The sequence below is a fragment of the Rhinopithecus roxellana genome, chromosome 10 (assembly GCF_007565055.1).
Source record: "Rhinopithecus roxellana isolate Shanxi Qingling chromosome 10, ASM756505v1, whole genome shotgun sequence".
In the NCBI taxonomy this organism is placed as follows: domain Eukaryota; kingdom Metazoa; phylum Chordata; class Mammalia; order Primates; family Cercopithecidae; genus Rhinopithecus; species Rhinopithecus roxellana.
The window spans coordinates 47,719,349-47,738,646 of NC_044558.1; the positions used below are offsets into that span (position 1 = coordinate 47,719,349).

Here is a 19,298-nt window from a genome sequence, read left to right on the forward strand (position 1 = left end):
CAACTTCAAAGAGAATACAGAGAGGGAGGAAAAGGCTAGCGGAGGAAAAGGGAAGGAAACGTGGGTGAAGGGCATAGGGAAATGTGAGTGAGTGGCACATGGCTCCTGAGATGGAACTACAGCACTACATCTAATCCAAAAACGTTCATAAAGCACTTTCACATATATCATTTCACAGTTATTAGATGAAGTACAGAATATCTTGATCTCAGAGATGAGAAAGAGGATTCAGAGAGATTGAATATCTGCCCAAGGTCACACAGGTAGTACCCAAGTAGTAGAGCTGACACACAACCTCCAACATCATCATTGTCATCATCACTGTCATCATCTTCACGCCAGATCATCATGTTTTCCTCTGAGCATGTGACCAACCCCTATACCATCCATTTGCCCAGTGTTTGCAGACACCAATTAAACAAATACATTTAAGTGCTGCTTAATAAAGGTGAATGTTATTGAAGGGAAGGAGAAACTTTATAAATATAGTGCAAAATATCATTTTCTGAACTATAAATTGTTTATATGAGCCACAAGCTCTGATAGATAAGGCATTAACATTTTGAAATCTCTCACAATATATATGTAGATTATCATTATATAAAATAACAACAATAAAAATGACGTAGCATTACAGTGTGTTAGGCCCCATTTGTGTCCTTTGCATTCTATGAGGAAAGAACTATGACTATCTTTGTTTTACAGATGAGGAAACTGAGGCATATAAATTTCAGTACATTTCACAGAGTTATACAGCTGTTAAGCAGTAATATCTGAAAGCATCCTGGCTCTGAGTCCTCTCTGAACTATATAATTTTATGTATTACTTTCGAAAGAAAGTAATTCTAGCTGATTATATTAGCTCAATCATTTTAAGTATCAGTATCTATGTTATTATAAATTCATTCATTCTACACTATATTCTTGACATTTTTTAATTGATAATTCTTGACAGGGAAACCATTTCCCTTATGATACTTAAAATATTTGTTGTATACATTTTTTCAGTCATGAAAGTAAATAATAACCCTGGTGTAAAAAAGAAACTAAAACATTACAGAAATACGTAAAACAGACAGTTACAGTTCTTTGTAAATTTAGCTCGCTTCCACCACCATAATTACCATTAACATCAACTCACTTTAAACCATCTCAGTTATAATTAACTCACTTAAAACTTGATTCCTAAACTTTCAGCAATGCATATTTACAGTTCTCAGCTAATTGTATCCACTTAAAGCTTTTCCAGCAATGACAGCAGGTAGGCAACCCCAGATAAATGCAGCCTGTGTGATGAGCATTTCACCAAAGCTTATTTATCCTCAGCCATCAGCCTGCCCAGAGGTCCCCTTCTGGGGTCCAGGTCAGAATCAGCACAGCTGTGCCAAGTAACTTCCGGTGGTGGCTTCAACTGTTCTGAGAGGAGACAGAAAGCAGGCCAACTGAGAGGAGCTACATGGAGCAAGGAGAAAGGACAGGGAGAAAGGAACACAGCAGGCTGACCAAGAGACAATGCTTTCATGATCTTCAAAGCAAACTGAGAAACCCATTTTCTCTTCGTTGCTGGGAAACTGGCTCCAAAGACAATTCTAGAGGAGAGACTCCCAAGATATTTGGGTGAGGTTAAATTCATCCAAAATATACTAATTATCACTGACTATATGTCAGGTACTGTGTTAGGTACTAGGAATAGAAAGACGAGCCAGCTAGATGTATTTCCTGACTTGTGCTTACAATACAACAGGGAAGACGGCTATTACATAGTCACAAAATATAATGTAAAATTGAAACTGGCATCATTGTTAAGAAGGAAAGTGTGCAGTGATATTTTGAAAAGGATCTCATGTGGATGACTAAGTTGCTGTGTGCTATGGGTAGGGGGGAAAGTTACTCATTATTTTCAAGACAAACTTCATTCAATCCTTTACATGACTCAGTAAACAAAGTATAGAGTGGTGCTCTTGTCGTGCATGCTGTCTAGTTACAGAAAATACAAACCTGTGAAAGACTTGATTTTATAGATTCCAGGCCAAAAGCAATGCTGGGCACCTTTGAATTTGCCCACTTTTCAGCTGCCTTTTTGATATTGATAAATAGCAATGTAGGGAGGGATCAAAGGGTGGAAAATGCATGGCAAATGAGATTTGGATCAGGCAATTTAAAAGGCTGATATGTTTTGCATAACATCAAAGATCAAAATTACACTGCTGGTACTGAAATGACAGTTCAAGGAAGCAGTTGCTGCTAGAAAAACAAAAGGACTAAGAATCTGACTTCCAGGGCTTAGACCTCATAGAGGAAGATTTATGGAAAGAAAGGCAGCAAAATAGCCAGCAGATCAGCTTCCCAAAACACCATCAAGGGATGTTATCTGTCCCCTAAAGAAAAACCTTTTCAACAATAACTGTAAGAGTCTACCTATGACTGCTCGCCTGATTTGCTATATGGAAAAAATAACGTACTAATAATTTTAAAAGATATGATATTCAAATAAGCCTGTGAATGATTAATTCACTGGCTGTTTACATTCACTTGAATTCGCTACAGAGAATTTTGAACTGTGCAGAATATAGGTTTTTCCATTTGAACTTTAATTGGCATTTGTAGGCATTTTGATTTTTAAAAGCTGGCATCAAGTCGTTGGATGGAAAAATATCCTGAAATTTCAAATTTTTCTATAGGAAAGTCTCCTTTTTCTTATGCCTGAGGTTTCTAAAATTTCACATCATTGAGTATTTTCTTAGAAGAGCTTCCACAGCTTTCCTTAGACTTTCAGCTGGCGTCATGACCCAAAATAATGTAGAATCACAGACAATATCATGTATAACTTTTGGAACTTTTCTCAGAGAAGTAATCTCTTACATGTTGAAAGTTTTCTTTTTGTATAGGCATATAGAAGTAAATTTTTCCCATGCTTGTATATGTATGTATATGCATACTAGAATGGTATAAATGTCTGAGTAACTGTATATGTCTAGGTAGGTACATGCATCTACATACAGATATAAACATGAATACATTTAAAATAAATGTAGAAATGTATGTCTTATAAATTTTCTCACTACCAGTGGGCACCCCCAATAATCGTAAACTGTTTGACAATGGGAACTACCTTCCATTGATCTATTGTAAACATTTTGCTCAGCATACAGTAGTTGCTCAATAAAGTAGTTGTTACAATAAAGTGAGTTATCCAATACACCCAGTCTAAAGCAATGTATCTAAGGAAAAAAATGGAATTCATTCATGACCCTTTGACTATGGTATCAGAAATACATGAGAACCCAGGGTATATTGTTTGATTTTGGAGGTTCTAACACTGAACTTTATTAAAATATATTTATAAAGATACAGTCTGGGCCTTTTTAAAAAACTTCTTTTACTCAACTATGTAAGAAATATATTGAGAGGATTAGGCAGTCAGTCATACAATTTTCACTCCACAGTGTTGGGAACAAGCCCCCCCAACATCTGGCCATAAACTGTCCCCAAAACTGGCCATAAACAAAATCTGTGCAGCACTGTGAAATGTTCATGATGGCCATAACACGCTGGAAGTTTGTGGGTTTACGGGAATGAGGGCAAGGAACACCTGGCCCGCCCAGGGCAGAAAACTGCTTAAAGCGCTTCTTAAACCACAAACAATAGCATGAGTGATATGTGCCTTAAGGACATGCTCCTGCTGCAGTTAACTAGCCCAACCTATTCCTTTAATTCAGTCTATCCCTTTGTTTCCCATAAGAGATACTTTTAGTTAATTTAATATCTATAGAAACAATGCTAATGACTGACTTGCTGTTAATATATATGTGGGCAAATCTCTATTCGGGGCTCTCAGCTCTGAAGGCTGTGAGACCCCTGATTTCCCACTTCACACCTGTATATTTCTGCGTATGTGTCTTTAATTCCTCTAGCGCCGCTGGGTTAGGGTCTCTCCGACCAAGCTGGTCTCGGCACCACAGTCCCGCCATTGCTTTTCAATATAGAATTTTTCACAAAGTGTTAATAACAAATAGAAATCGTTCACAAGATTTGACTGGGGAGTGGGAAGAAAGAAACCCTGAAGGGGGAATAGTTTCTGCAAAGAAAGATCTTTGCCCATATTTCAGAACATCCCCAGCCCTCTTCCTGTTTGCTTCCTCTTGCTTCTTCTTTTCTTTCCTTCTTCATCTGCTTCCCTCTTGTTTTTCCACCTTGGACTCCTTTTTTTCCTCTAGATACCCATGAGCATTAGAAATAAAATGTAAACACATCCAACCTAGTATATTAAATTCATACCAAAGTTTTGGATTGCAAAAAATACCCTATAATTGCATACTTGGAAGAGAACTTAGATTTCTCATTTATTCTGCTCATTTAACAGATGAGAAGACTGAGTCTCAAGCATTACCAACCATTATTCAACTAAAGGAATAACAGCAGAAGTTTTAAAGTAATCTAAAATGATTATTTTTCCATGATATTTGCATCAACGTGATAAATTAACCAACCACTAAGTGCTGATTGATCCTCTGATCATTATATAAGTTCCCTACATGTGACAGATGTAAGTTTGCTGGAGCTCAAGAAGGAGATTGTTTGGGTGCAGTGGCTTATACCTGTAATCTTAGCACTTTAGGAGGCCAAGGTGGGTGGCTCACTTGAACCCAAGAGTTTGAGACCAGCCTGGGCAATATGGCAAAACCATATCTCTACAAAAAATACAAAAAAAAAAAAAAAAAAATCAGCCAGGCTTGGTGGCATATGCCTGTATTCCCTGCTGCTTGGGAGGCTGAGGTGGGAGGATTACCTGAGCTGAGCCTGGGGAGGTCAAGACTGCAGTGAGCCATGATTATGCCACTGTACTCCAGCCTAAGCTTCAGAACGAGATCCCCATCTCAATAAAAAAGAATAAGCAGAAAGAATTTTTAAAAAGTAAGAAGAAAGAAATCACAGGCTGAGGAGTCAGAGAAGATGGATTGGAGGCAGCAGGAGAGACTGAGAAGGCAACACTGCCAGCTTCGTAAGGGTAGGACTGTGCCTCTCGCCTTCACTTACCAGAGTGAATAGCTCATTTTCTGGCATGCAGTGTACTTTGAATACATGTTGGTTGAATGAATAAACAGAAAATGAGGAGATTAAGCATGAAAAAAACCAATATGATCTAAGTTAGAGGGATGGGAATATGCATGATATTTAGGAGAATTAAAAATAAATCAGTCTAGCACAGACGGCTTGAATAAAGAAGTAGTGGGAGGTAAGCTGGAAAAGTTGGTACCCTTCTCTGAACTTCCCCAGCATCTCAGCTCACTTCTATTATACCTTCACCACATTGTACTGTGAATGATGTTTTGCTTATCTGTCTCCCCCCGCAAAAGGTAAACTCTGTTTTAAGGGCAAGAACCATGATCTCCATCAAGGAGATCTTTATGATCTCAATTTATATTATCTTGCATAATGCTTACAAATATGGCACACCTTGATATCAAACTAAGTAGCCTGGTTGTCATCTTGAAGGCAATGGATAATCAATTAATATATTTGAGTGGGAGCCTAATGTTATCTAAATGATGAGGTTTGACATGTTAATGTCCTAGCACAGGTAGGAGTTGGGATGTGAAAATGGTAGTGGGAGTGGACAGAAATGGGCCTAGATATGCAAAAGATATTGCATGCAATCCCAGATACACATTGTAATGGACACCATGCTCCAAAAACCACTCACATTCTTGCTCTATTGATTCATTTCCAATTACCTACATTACAAAAATATCTTATCCGTGTTGAGTACATAATAATCTTGGCTCTTACCTTTCACCATCTAGACTTTTTCCTTTCCAGAATACCATTATCTAGGGCATATTTACACCATGTTCCATCATATCTTTAAAAAGTCTGACAAGTACATCATAATTTTATTCAGAGGAAAAAAGAACCTTATGACTTAACCTTATAATTTTCATTGATTCTGTCAACAAAAGCATCAGAAAACAATAGGAAAACAGATCAAATCAGGTCATCAGACCTTATTTTAGAATGAGAAAATATGTAATCCCAGCACTTTGGGAGGCTGAGGCAGGCGGATCACGAGGTAAGGAGATCAAGACCACGGTGAAACCCCATCTCTACTAAAAATAAAAAAATAACAAAATAAAAAAAATTAGCCAGGTGTGGTGGCGGGCGCTTATAGTCCCAGCTACTCAGGAGGCTGAGGCAGGAGAATGGCATGAACCCAGGAGGCAGAGCTTGCAGTGAGCCGAGATCGTGCCACTGCACTCCAGCCTGGGTGACAGAGTGACACTCCATCTCAAAAGAAAAAGAAAAAAAAGAGTGAGAAAGCAATGTTCTCGCATTCACTCGCCTTAAAATTTTGATATGTAAATAAAAGCATGCTATTTTAAGACAGTAATTAGACATAGATCATGAATATCTAAAATTTTTAAAAAAGAATGGGTTTTTAAGAAGTTACGCAATAACTTCTTTGCCCCAAAAAGAAGCATTTCAATGGACACAACACTTGGTTCTACAGCTGATCAAATATAAACACAATTATCAAGGTTTAGGGAAGAAATTATGTAAAACCATCAACTTTGCTTTATATACATTCTACTTACCAAGGATAACATGTTCTTAGTAAGTCTAGTCTTATCAAGTACTGAGACTAAACAGCCTTTCTAGGGAATCTATCTGCTAATAAGTCAGTATTTATTAAGCATTTATGATGTGCCAGGGACTTGTGAAACATGGCTTTATCCAGTTATATTTAATCTGTAGAACAACTAAATGAAGTAAGCATTATTACCCTCCATTTTATAGGTGAAAAATGAAGCTCAACAAACCAAGTGACTTGTCCAAGTCATACCCTGTAGCCAATGGAAAAAACATGGAATAGTGAGAAAGGATATGAGCCTTACCAAATACCTGAGTTGAAATAGTGGTTCTTCTCATAAACAGCAGTGGAAACTTGGATGATTCACTGCATCTTGGCTTTTCATTTAAAACTTGCAGGCAGTATGTATAATAATTAGACTAGGAACTCTGGAGCCAGCCTGCCTGGTTCTGAACTCAAGTACTACCACTTACTGGCTGTGTGCACTTAGATAATCTACTTACCTCCATACTTTAATTTCCTTGCCTAAAAAATGTGGATGATGATGAAGATATTATTAAGCACTATTATTAATACTATTAATACTATTATTAAGCACATTATTAAGGAGTGTTATATGGAGTATATTAATTTATAAAATGCTTAGAACTATGCCTGGCACATAGTAAATATGTGTGTGTGTGTGTGTGTGTGTTAGCTATTACAGTAATTATGACCTACCTCCCAGGATTGTTACAAAAAACACAAAAGAAATATGTGAAACCACCAAGTTCATAGTAATAAAGATTCATTAAATATGAATCACAAAGGTTAACAGTTTAAAATTCAGTGACAATGAGACCGAGATAATAAAAGACATTTAAAAAAGCTGTGCTGCCATCACCGTTTTATAGAAATTGTCAAATGTCTGTAGGCACATGGTTCTGAGTTAGACAATCCCCAAAAAAGCTGACTGAGCTTCTCCAGTCCATGGTAAGAAGTCTGCTTTTGTCAGTGGCACTGGTTTTTGTATTCTAAAGGCAGCATCAGCTCACCCTCGCATTTGCACACAGAGTAGAGATGCTCAAAGTTTTCACATAGGTATGGACAGACAACTACAAGCATCTGGTTCCTTCTGAGCCTCCAGGATTCAAATGTTGCCTCAATTGCAAAGACATTTCTAACACATGGGATAATTCGGCTCCAGAAACTTCTACAGGGGAATTAAGAATAGGATCCCCACTGTATGCATCTTGTAGGTGGGATTTGTGTTTAGCCGCTATTAATAGAGGTTCAGAGAACTGGCTAGAGCAAATTACTGGTAAGAAGTTCAAAAGCTAACTATCCAGGGCTGGTACTGGAGTGTCATTAAGTCAGAAGGGGTTAATCTGTTCAGCCATTTTAAAGGTAGAGAGAAAACACTATGATTGTGGTTGAGATCTGTTGATGAGAAGACCCCAGGCCCCAGATTCAACCACCCTCAGTCCTTAAATTTTGGTTTATTTACTTAGGTGAGGTTTCAAGAGTTCATGTCAAAATGGAGCTTTAAATCTCTCCTAGGTTTGTTCCACTAGCACAGTTTCTTCCTATATAGACCCTGAATGTTCAATAAGAACAAGCTTGTATAATCAAGAGGCCTGCCAGGACTTAATCGTTGACAGACTCCTCTTGCTGCAGCTCTTTGGAAGTTGGCTTAAATTTAGTAACAAAGCTTCAGTAGTGACTATGCTAGGGTTTAGGATCTAGAATTTAATAGTGCAGTAAGAGTTACCATTTATTCATCACAAACTACTGTGTCCTGCACTTTAGATGCTTTATCTAATGTTTACAATAACATTGTAAGGCAGGGAATCTTCATTCCATTTTTAAAATAAGAAACTGAGACTCAGAAAGATTAAATGAAGTGTCCAAAATGACAATGCAAATAAAACCTAGGATTATGATTCAAATCCAGTCATTGTGTAGGTTGAGTAAACTGTGTGTGGGGAAGGTACAAACTTCTAGGGAGACTAGCAGTATGTCACTCCTTGCCTTCCCAGCTGGACCTCTGCTGTCAGAAAGCTAATCTCACCTCTGAATTCTCATTCATATTCTAACCTGAAGGGTGATATTGTATCGAACCCCTAACCTCAATAGGGAAGCCACCAGGTTCAAGAGGCCAAAGAAGAGACCCAGAGCTAGTAAACAAGACATGGGGTTTTATCAGGGGCTAACATACAAGGGAGAGCATCCAGTGGCAACAGGCTGGTCAGGAAAACTGCAACTGCCTGTAAACATCATGCAGTTTATAGCATTTTCACTTAACACCTCTCCCCAACGACCTCCACCTGGCATTCTTCATTTAACTGAAAACTCAGGGCTTCAATCTCCTGTATGGCTCATGTTTCATAGGATGGGATGGGGCTCAGATGTTTATCATAGATAAGGGATGAATCTCTGGGTTGGCCACTCCCAAATTCCCTAGCTTAGAAAACACTTTCAGGTGCATTTGCCATATAGAGTAATTGTAATGGAATGCTTAAATTATTGCTATCAGGTGCAGTTACCCTACAGGTGTGTCTAGGGCCAGACCCAGTATTGTTGCAAGCATTTTGCTCGTTTTTCATTTGTTTGTGTTTACCACAATACACTTATGAAAGCAAGTCTGTTGGCACTAAATCCATATGCTCTCCTCAGCTCCAAATATTCCCCCAAATCCATTTAGTTCATATTAAAACACAGAGAAAAACCTTTAGTCAAGTGAGAAGAAGTCTGTTAACTACAAAAAATCACTAATAGTATCAGGGTTTCGATGTCACCAAAGGAAGACCAAGACTGGCCTCCCCAGAAGTTAAGGCAATTGAACCAGAGGTGGCTGCGGAAGCGGGTGGGGCTGAGCCAGGAACCCAGCCTGCAAAGAGTCTTGGGCCTTCCAAGCCTGCCTAGGTTCACACTGAATAATTACAAGCAACGGGAGTATGTTAGGGCTTGGGCAAGTATCACCACTGAACAATTTGGTAGGAATAACAGGAAGCAACCAGATATGAAGCCTTGACAATCCAATGGCAGGGAATAAACAGGGTGATGGGCAGGGTCGGGAACCCCTCTACGGTGGGAACAGTTTAAACAGATGATCTATATAAAGAACGAAAGAGTCAGATGCTACAGAGAAAGCACTGACCTGACATAGCAGCCTGAATCACTTTCCAAGGATGAGTTGTGCCAATTGCACCATGTTGACAGATCATTCATGATTTGCCTTGGTATCACCACCCAGGGATGGACCTTGTGCTGGGTTTTTCTAAAGTCAATTTGATCAAGCTACAAACTACATTTTCCACATTTCCTGTCCTGTATGCTTCCAGGTTACCATTGACTAAAAGAACTTGGGATTTGGGAGACAGAAATAAAGTAGCAGCTATTATTTCCCAAAGGTCTTTGCAGTCACATAGCATGACAGATCGATGCAGAGCTGCCTGTCTGCATCAGAGGATCCAGTTTGCTCACACTCTCCTCTCCTCCCTGTCCAACTCTTCTTCCTGACCACTGGCACTACTGCTTAACAGAGGCCCCATGCCTACTACCAGAAGCCCAGCTACAGACCTGCAGAGGAGGTAGCTACATAAAATCAACACCTTCTCATAGACTTCCCCGTGAACTTTCCCTTTGTGTTCCCACTTCAGGAACAGGATGTCCTTGATCGCTCTGTACATCCTGTCTTGTCCACCTGCACCAGGGTTTCAGGAAGATTGATTATTCCTTTAATTCTGATCTCTAACTCCTGCACCCTTGCTTCCCCAGCTCTTCCCATTGTGTCAAGTCTTTTATTCCATATACTCATGGTAATTGTGCTTCCTCGACTAATAAAGTCATCTCTACTCTAAATGGGACCTTGTTCATCTAGGAAGTAGTGATTTCTCCTTTGGTCCAGGAAGCTCCCTTGTTTATCTTAGCATTCCTCCTATATCCATAGAGAGGAAGAGAAATGAAGAAGGCCGAAAAGAAGCTTAATTCCCTAAGCCAATGAGGTAGATAGTTTCTGGCTCTTCCTCTAGTATGCACAGAGCTCTCAGGATAGCATGTCCTACATTTATTTGGGTAAAGTGTCCTCCTTTACCCTCCCAAAGAGCAACCGGGTCTCCTGAATCTTCAGTGCAGGATGAGCAAACTCTGTCTTAATTTGCTCTGGTAAGCAAGAAAGAGCATGGCACCAGCAAGTGGCCTAATGGTAAAGGACAGTGTTAGAATAAGAAAGAAACATATAGTGTATTTTTCCAGACTTATGGAAAGTAACATTAATCCAATTAAGGCTAAGTTAAGCAAAACTGGTAACTATTTCATTCAATTATCAAGTCCAATGATGAGTCCCATTTGAAACACAGCTGGATCTGGAGGTCCTGTTTCTCACCATTTCCTGAAATTGTTTCTCTAAGAGAAGTGGCTTCATTCTCAAGCCAGCCATCTCCCAGGTGGCTAAAAAAAGAAAAAGAGAGAGAGAGAAAAAGATGGTGTGGATATACATTCTACAAGTTAACTACAAAAAGGAAGAATTCAGCTAGCTTTAGCATAAACATCCAAAGCATGACTTTGATCTGGGTTAGGTCCAGTTCCTGGAACATTCATCATGGCCAGCAGAAGTGGGATTATAACTGAGTCCATGTACTATATTTTCCAGAATAAGGCTATGCTTCAATAGCAAAGAGACTTTAAAAAATAATAATTCAATGGTTTCAAGAAAATATATACTTCTCTCTCATAACCTGAGGTGATATTCCATAATAGTAAGGGCTCTGTTCCATGGAGTCATTCAGAAATCTAGATTTCTTCTACTTTGTTTTCCTATCAGCCCCTAGTGTCTGTGTGGTTGAACCTGAAGGAAAGCAAATCCTTGCCCCAGCTTCTGGGAAAGAAAATAGAGCACTGACAAAGCATTCCTGTTGTCTTCAGGCCTCAGCCTAGAATTTGTATACATTACTTCTGCTCACTGTCCATTGGTCCAACCTTAGTCACATGCCAATGCTAAATGCAAGGGAATTGGGAAAATATAGTCTAAGTATGTGCCCAGGTAAAAAAAGGGAGTATGAACAATAACAGTCTCCATACCATGTACCCAACTCTGTGGCTAGGAAGAGGTGACAAATGTCACATCCAACCAATGTAGAATGAATTCCCCATGGAAAGGAGGATTCTAATACCAGAAAACAGGGAACAGATGATGTTCAGGCAAAAATAATAGATGTCCTCTACAGACACATACAGAATGGTACATTCAAGGACCTGTTGAAGTCAAGCATGGTCAAAAGAGCAGGTCTCAGAATCAAGCACTCTGTAGCCAACCAAAGCAGTATTTCTGAGAGTGTGTGTTTCAGAACACTTCAGTAGTATGTAATGTAGGGGAGGAAAAGTAATTTTATCTCTACCCTTCATAGTTGTTAGTTGGAATAGATCCCTGTAACAAAAGACAGGCAAATTAGAAAAATAAACAGAAGCTTAATAGCATGTATACCTCATATATACTAGCAGATAACCCAAAGAAATAAGTAAATCTCAAAGGCATGGTTTTGAGTTCAGGCTTAAATACCATCATCTGCTGAAACAAAGAAAGGAGGGTGTGGGGAAAGGGTAATTATGGAGAGATGCCCAGGAAAAGCACAGTAAACAAAGGTGTATTAGTCTGTTCTTATGCTGCTAATACAGACATACCTGAGACTGGGTAATTTATAAAGGAAAGAGGTTTAAGGGACTCACAGTTCCACATGGCTGGAGAGACCTCACAATCATGGTGGAAGATGAAGAACAAAGGGACTTCTTACATAGCAGTTATATAGTTACAAGTTCTCTTACAAGAGAGCTTGTGCAGGGGAACTCCCATTTATAAAACTATCAGATCTTGTGAGACTTATTCACTACCATGAGAACAGCATGGGAAAGATCTGTCCCCATGATGAAATTATCTCCCATGGGATGTCTCCCATGACACATGGGAATTGTGGGAGCTACAATTCAAGATGAGATTTGGGTGGGGTCACAGCCAAACCATATCAAAGGGCAAGGGTAGTTATGCAGATTTAAGTCAGTGCCTTCTTCATTGATGAGTCTCCAGTGATTTAGTCATCCTTCTTTTCTTGGTAGAGATAAAGCGACATCCTTACTGATAGAGATTTGCTTTACAAATATAAATTTCCCTTATGAAAGGGCAACTTCTCTGTTTTCAAAGCTTCCCCTGTGTCTGCAGTGTCTCAAATTAATCAGCTCAAAATAACCTTCACGCCAAACAGAAATATTTTGGGGTGGCATATTTTGGTCTCCTACAGTATCTTCATGCATATTTTTGACATATTTTTGGTCTCCTGCAGTAACTTAATGTTATTCTTTTTTTTTTTTTTTTTTTTTTTTTTTTTTTTTTTTTTTTTTGAGGCGGAGTCTCGCTCTGTCGCCCAGGCTGGAGTGCAGTGGCCAGATCTCAGCTCACTGCAAGCTCCGCCTCCCGGGTTTACGCCATTCTCCTGCCTCAGCCTCCCGAGTAGCTGGGACTACAGGCGCCAGCCACCTCGCCCGGCTAGTTTTTGTATTTTTAGTAGAGATGGGGTTTCACCGTGTTAGCCAGGATGGTCTCAATCTCCTGACCTCGTGATCCGCCCGTCTTGGCCTCCCAAAGTGCTGGGATTACAGGCTTGAGCCACCGCGCCCGGCCAATGTTATTCTTTTAAAAGAGACTTGTGGTCAACTAAGCTTGGAAAACACAGGGTTAACCAAAATAAAGCAAGTCCTTTTGCTACAGTAGTTTTCAGTTTTTTTTTTTTTTTTTTTTATTATACTTTAAGTTCTAGGGTACATGTGCATAACGTGCAGGTTTGTTACATATGTATACTTATGCCATGTTGGTGTGCTGCACCCACCAACTTGTCAGCACCCATCAATTCATCATTTATTTTTAACACAATAATCTCCAAGTTTGCAACTTGTGCCAAACTCATGTAATGTCATTAAAGCATTAGGGCATTAAGACTATTGCCAGCAGAACAAGACTACAAGAAAGTCTGCCTGGAGCAAGAGACAGACAAGTTTCAGGGCTGCAAAGTGGTGGGCAGGGCCACCACTACTGGGCTGGGCTAGGACAAATGCAGCAGAGTGATGACTAGAGCCAGCTGCAGTGGTGAGGATGAGATCAGCTAAGCCACTGTCAACAGTGAGGGGCCAGAGACAGAATTCTGAGTGATACTTGAGCAGCGACACAGTGGACACCAATTCATAACAAAATTCGCTCTTAGGTTAAGCTTCACTGGTGAAAGATAAACTCTGGTTTCAAATTTCATGAATCCCATTCTCTAAAACTGTGCTGTCCAATACAATGGCCACAAGCCACTGTCCACTATGAGATTATTTAATAGGAAATCAGTAAATGCTACTGATCATTTGCGATAAAGTTACTGCAGATTGACAAATTGAATTTATTTTATTTAAATGCATTAAAATAAACTGAGGCAACATAAAATATTTTTCTATTAAACACAAATGTTATGTTTTGGTAGGTCTGCATTTCACTTTAATCATTATAAGCATTGGTGGTTCAGTGGTAGAATTCTCGCCTACCACTTTAATCATTGAAAAATTAACATCTGAATTGAGTTGTGCTCTAAGCATATAACACACACCAGATTTCAAAGACTTAATATAAAAAGAGTGTGAAATATCTCACTAATGATTTTTATATTGATTACATGCTGAAATAATACTTTGAATATATCAGTTTCAGTAAAATTATTAAAATTAATTTACTGATTTATTTTACCAACTTTTTACGTGGCTACCAGAAAATTTCAAGTTTCATATGTGGCTCACATTACATTTATGTTGGAAAGTGCTGCCTCGATCTTGTAAGATCAATTCCCCAAAGCAGGTCCTGTTTCCCCAGATCAGTGATGATGTCCTCAGATGCCCTCCAGATTCTTGTTACAAAGCAATCACAACTAATTGACAGGCTTAAGGTAAAAGTTTCAAAAAAAAAAAAAATTAGAAAATCCATTAATTTGCATATTTGTGAACTTGAATCATTTGTTTGAACCCATTCTTCCTTTGCCTGCCTCATACAAATTACTACCTGTCAACAAAAGGAAATGTGTTTGAACTTTACAGGAATGCATAGAATTCCCATGCTGTGTCTTTTCTAATGATAAGACAAGATCAAACAAATTTTCACCCCACAAAAAAGACAGTTAAATCAAGATCTAAGACACATATTAAGTTAAAAAGTGATTGCCCTTCAAGCTAAATCTCCAAACAGCACTTTAATTATTTTGTTGGATACTATATTCAGACATCAGCCACATTCCAAAACAAAGAATTTAAGGAGATTGGAAAGGTCTATTCTGTATAAACTTTGTGAGCCTGACATAGTAAAATCAACTAGTATATATTGAGAAACTGTTCTACACCAACACTTAGGGACTTTCAGGGGTAAGCACCTCCCCCATGCTGATGCCCATATTTGTACCCATGTTTGTAGGACATGACTCTTCTACTCCCTAACCCCTGCTGACAGGATGGGGGGTCTGTATCTGACCAAAGCTGGACAATTAGAATCTCTTCTTGGAATTTAGAATTAGAACACAGAAACTAGACTGAACTTAGTTGCTGGTAAGTGCTTGAGTTAGGAGACCTGGAAATGCAGAGGCTGGGAACAACATGCGCGGGCCAGAGCACAGTAAGATAATCTACAGTAAGACCCAGGAAAAATAAAGTTGATGTACCGATAGGAGCAGAGCCAAGATATCAACTCTTCTGAAGAAAACAAAGCAAGTAACCTTGGATTCAAATTTTCTGGGTCCTGGATCCAGTACCAAATGACATATCTCTATGATTATTACTCTACAGTTATTAGAGATAACTTCAGACATTCAACACATTCCCCAATGTTTTGTTTCTGACCTAAGCTGGCTTGAATGAGTTTCCGTCCTGACAACAAAGTGATTCCCCTCTTTATTCAACCAGGAATTGGTGCTCCTTTTCCATTATGAGATTATTTAATAAGAAATTAATAAATGAAGTTAATTATAAGGAATTAATAATAAAATATAGTACCCTGATAGAAAAGGGCTAAAGGCAGATTACCTAGAATGGATATTTTAAGTTCAATTTAAACAAATGTATGTGATAGTCATACACTCCTATTACTATTTTAGAAAGAGGAGATAACAAAAGCAAGAGGAAGAAAATAAAAGGGGAAACCAAGGCAGCTCCTGACTTTTAAGTTCTTTCCTTCAGCAGTGTCTACTCTTCCCCTTTTTGTTTTTACAAAATCCTCCAACAAAAGATAAGCTGGGTGAGGATCTGAAAAGTGGGAATGTACAAATCAGCAACTAGTTTCTAAGCATCTTATAGGAACTCAACATTATATAAGGTTGTTGGGGGAATCAGCAGGAAAAAAATCATTGATCCTTACATGCAGAGAACCACAACTACAATCTAGTTAACAGGATAACACCAGCACCAGAGTCATTACATGGACATAGAAAATTGAGGTGATTGCCTTATGCCTGAGTCCCAGAAAACATGGGTGGGTCCCATGGTATTCAAGTATTCAAGAGAAATATGCCCCAAGCAGAATCAGGTCCACAGCCAACTGGAATACATAGACTATCTTCTAGGGGGAGACAAACTCATAGTAAGGAAGGTAATATGGAGCATTAAGTCTGAAGAGCAAGTTAGAAAAAAGAGAAAGCATGTGTCTTTCTAGTACAATGATTTATAATCCTTTGGGTATACATCCAGTAATGGGATTGCTGGTCAAATGATATTTCTGGTTCTAGATCCTTGAGGAATCACCACACTGTCGTCCACAATGGTTGAACTAATTTACACTCCCACCAACATTATAAAAGTGTTCCTATTTCTCCATATTCTCTCCAGCACTTGTTGTTTCCTGACCTTTCAATGATTGCCATTCTAACTGGTGTGAGATGGTATCTCATTGTGGTTTTGATTTGCATTTCTGTAATGACCAGTGATGATTGAGCTTTTTTCATATGTTTGTTGGCTGCATAAATGTCTTCTTTTTTTTTGTATGTACATACTTTTTACATTGTAGAGGAAATTACCAATTTTTTACAGCATACAAATGAACATAGAAATAAACCAGCAAGAAGAAATAGCATATATCTAAAGAAAAGAATCAGAATTTCTAGAACGCAATAAATACCTACATCCTACTTTCTGGGAACCAAATGCCAACTACATGTATATATAACAAGGTAAGTGCTACTACATCAGTGGTACCAAAAACACTTTCTTTGGGAACTGTAAGTAAGTATCATCCAGCACCTGGATGCTAAATAAAAGAGCTAGAAGACTAAATAAATAGGAAAGTCACTCTACCCACTTTCCTGTTTCCATCTTTTAGGAATTCAAGTTTATTCAAAATTTCGATATATAATCCTGTACCTATGATCTCTTCAATAATTTTGGAATAGTAGTTTTAGACAACTTTAAGGCTGAAGCTCCTTCTGAATTTCCCACAGTGTTTTTGCACTATTTTTCATATGGGCCTCCTCTTCAGCGGTCAGCTTTATCTTTATAAGGCTAGTAATACCCTTCTCTCCAAGGAAGGAATACTGAGGAATATTTTTTCATTTATTCCACAGAGGCCCTTAATTATGGTGGAAACTGGTTGCGTTCTCCTAATATTCTTCAAAATACTTTCTGTTAAATCAGCTACAGATAGGCGAATGGCCCAAGAAGTAGAACTTTTCACTTTAATAATCTCATAGGCACTAGCAATCACTTCTTCGTGGACATTTTTCCACTGCTCAGGATTTTTATCAGTTCCTATATCAGAGATTAGATCCCTCAAAAGGACACCAGCTATGTTCACTCCACTCCACACAGGAACACTTGAGTCTCCATGCTCTCCGAGGATACATCCATGGCAGCTTTCAGAGTGGATACGAAGTTTTTGTCCAATCAAGAATAGGAAACGAGCAGTATCCAGACTACAGCCGCTTCCAATAACACGGTTTTTAGGAAACGCACTCAACTTCCAGGCTTCGTAAGTTAAGATGTCCACTGGATTGGAAACAATAATCAGTTTGCAGAGGAGGCTGTGCTAGACAATACTGGAAATCATTAACTTGAAGATGGTCACATTTCACTAGACTAAATGAAGGCGCGTTTCTCCCTTTTCTTGGCATGCCCCTGCTGTAATAATCACTAGGCTGGGGTTTGCCATGACAAGGTAATCTTTGCTACAAACAATGTTTGGCAGTTTCATGAAAGGGCTGAATGTTGAAGATCCATTGTCTCACCTTTCGGTTTGCCTTCATCAAGATCCACAAAGGCAAGTTCATCACTCAAGCCTTTTAATAAGATGCTGATAGCGCAGGCCATGCCCACTGATCCAGTTCCTATGATGGAGACCTTACTGTGATGACAGGGCTCCTCGAAGTGAGGCGCTCAATAAGCTCACTCTTCACAGTCGCCATCTTGCTCACGGGGGTGAAGAGCCAGGCGCCCTTGAGCAGCATGCACGCAGCCTGACGGGGACACAGGGCCATCCCCAGGCACAGAAAATTCGCTCCAGCCGAGCTCACTCTCTGGCTGACCCACACAACAGGCACAGTCCAACTCATGGATGCTCACTCAAAACGTGGAGGGAGAGAACGGAAAAAAACTGCTGACCAGAATGTCGAGACGCCGAGAGAGCCGTTGGCAGCACCTTCAAGCCCTCTATGGCGGGTGCGCACGACCTGCCCCTGGCCCTCTACTGTGGCTGCGTGGGTCTTGCCAGCGCCTCCAATACGTGCTTTCCGTGGGTGCTCAGACTAAGGCAGTGAAGAGCTGCTTCTCTAGCAAGTGATTTCTGGAGTCAGTTTTACAAAGAGTATTCTCATCATTAAGAGGCTAATCCAGATCCCTGGAATTACTGGTTTTCTATTTTTAGTATGAATGTCAAGGAAAAATGCTTCTAGTAACTACAGATGAAAATCAGGTTACATCTTCTGAACCGTGGCCCTGCCGGGAAGGATAGGGTGCTGTGCTTTGCCTACCGGTGGCTGCCTGCACCATCTCCCAGTATCCCAGAAGGGGGCTCCTGCTTTCTGGTGTATGGCGCTGGAGGCCTATTTATAAAGGATCCCACTGCCTTGGTGCCAGTCCTGGCCAGACCCACACTGGGACAGTCAGCAGGAGCTTGAGCGGGGTCGGGGACGACTGGGAGTCACTTCAGCACTAAAAACTGACCAGACAAGAATGCTACTCCTTTCTCATGCCGGAGGAAAGCCTTTGATTGTGGGTCCCGAAGAAAAACGACTTCTCGGGTAGAAAGTTGGTGATGTAGCCTTCAGTTAAAATGAGGATATCTCTTACACGTCACTGTGAATTCCTAAAACTTTCCAGACTGAGAAGCTAATCACACCAACCCCACACCACACATATAGTGAGCCCCAGCCCAGAGCTCGCAAGACAAGGGAAGACCTGCTTTCCGGTAATGCAGCCATGGCCGTGCTTCCCTTATTGAACCATGCAGGGCTTTTCTTTTTAGCCAATGATAATGTTGCAATAAATCCAGCTAGCATTCCTGCTGCATCAATAGTACCAAGGAAAATTCCACTTTTAACCAGGAAAAGACAGTCATCTGTGGACCCCAGAGCCTCCAGCAGAGAGGCTGGCTACCCAGTCCCAGAGCCTGCTGTCTCCATGTTTAGGTTGCCTCTACTGTCTTCTTTTGAGAAGTGTCTGTTCATATCCTTTGCCCACT

At 39.7% G+C, this 19,298-nt stretch overlaps 1 pseudogene; it reads right to left on the reverse strand.

Annotated features, from left to right (window-relative positions):
* Positions 1-17,031: 17,031 nt before the first annotated feature.
* LOC104677947 lies at positions 17,032-18,171 on the reverse strand (annotated as a pseudogene).
* Positions 18,172-19,298: the final 1,127 nt, after the last annotated feature.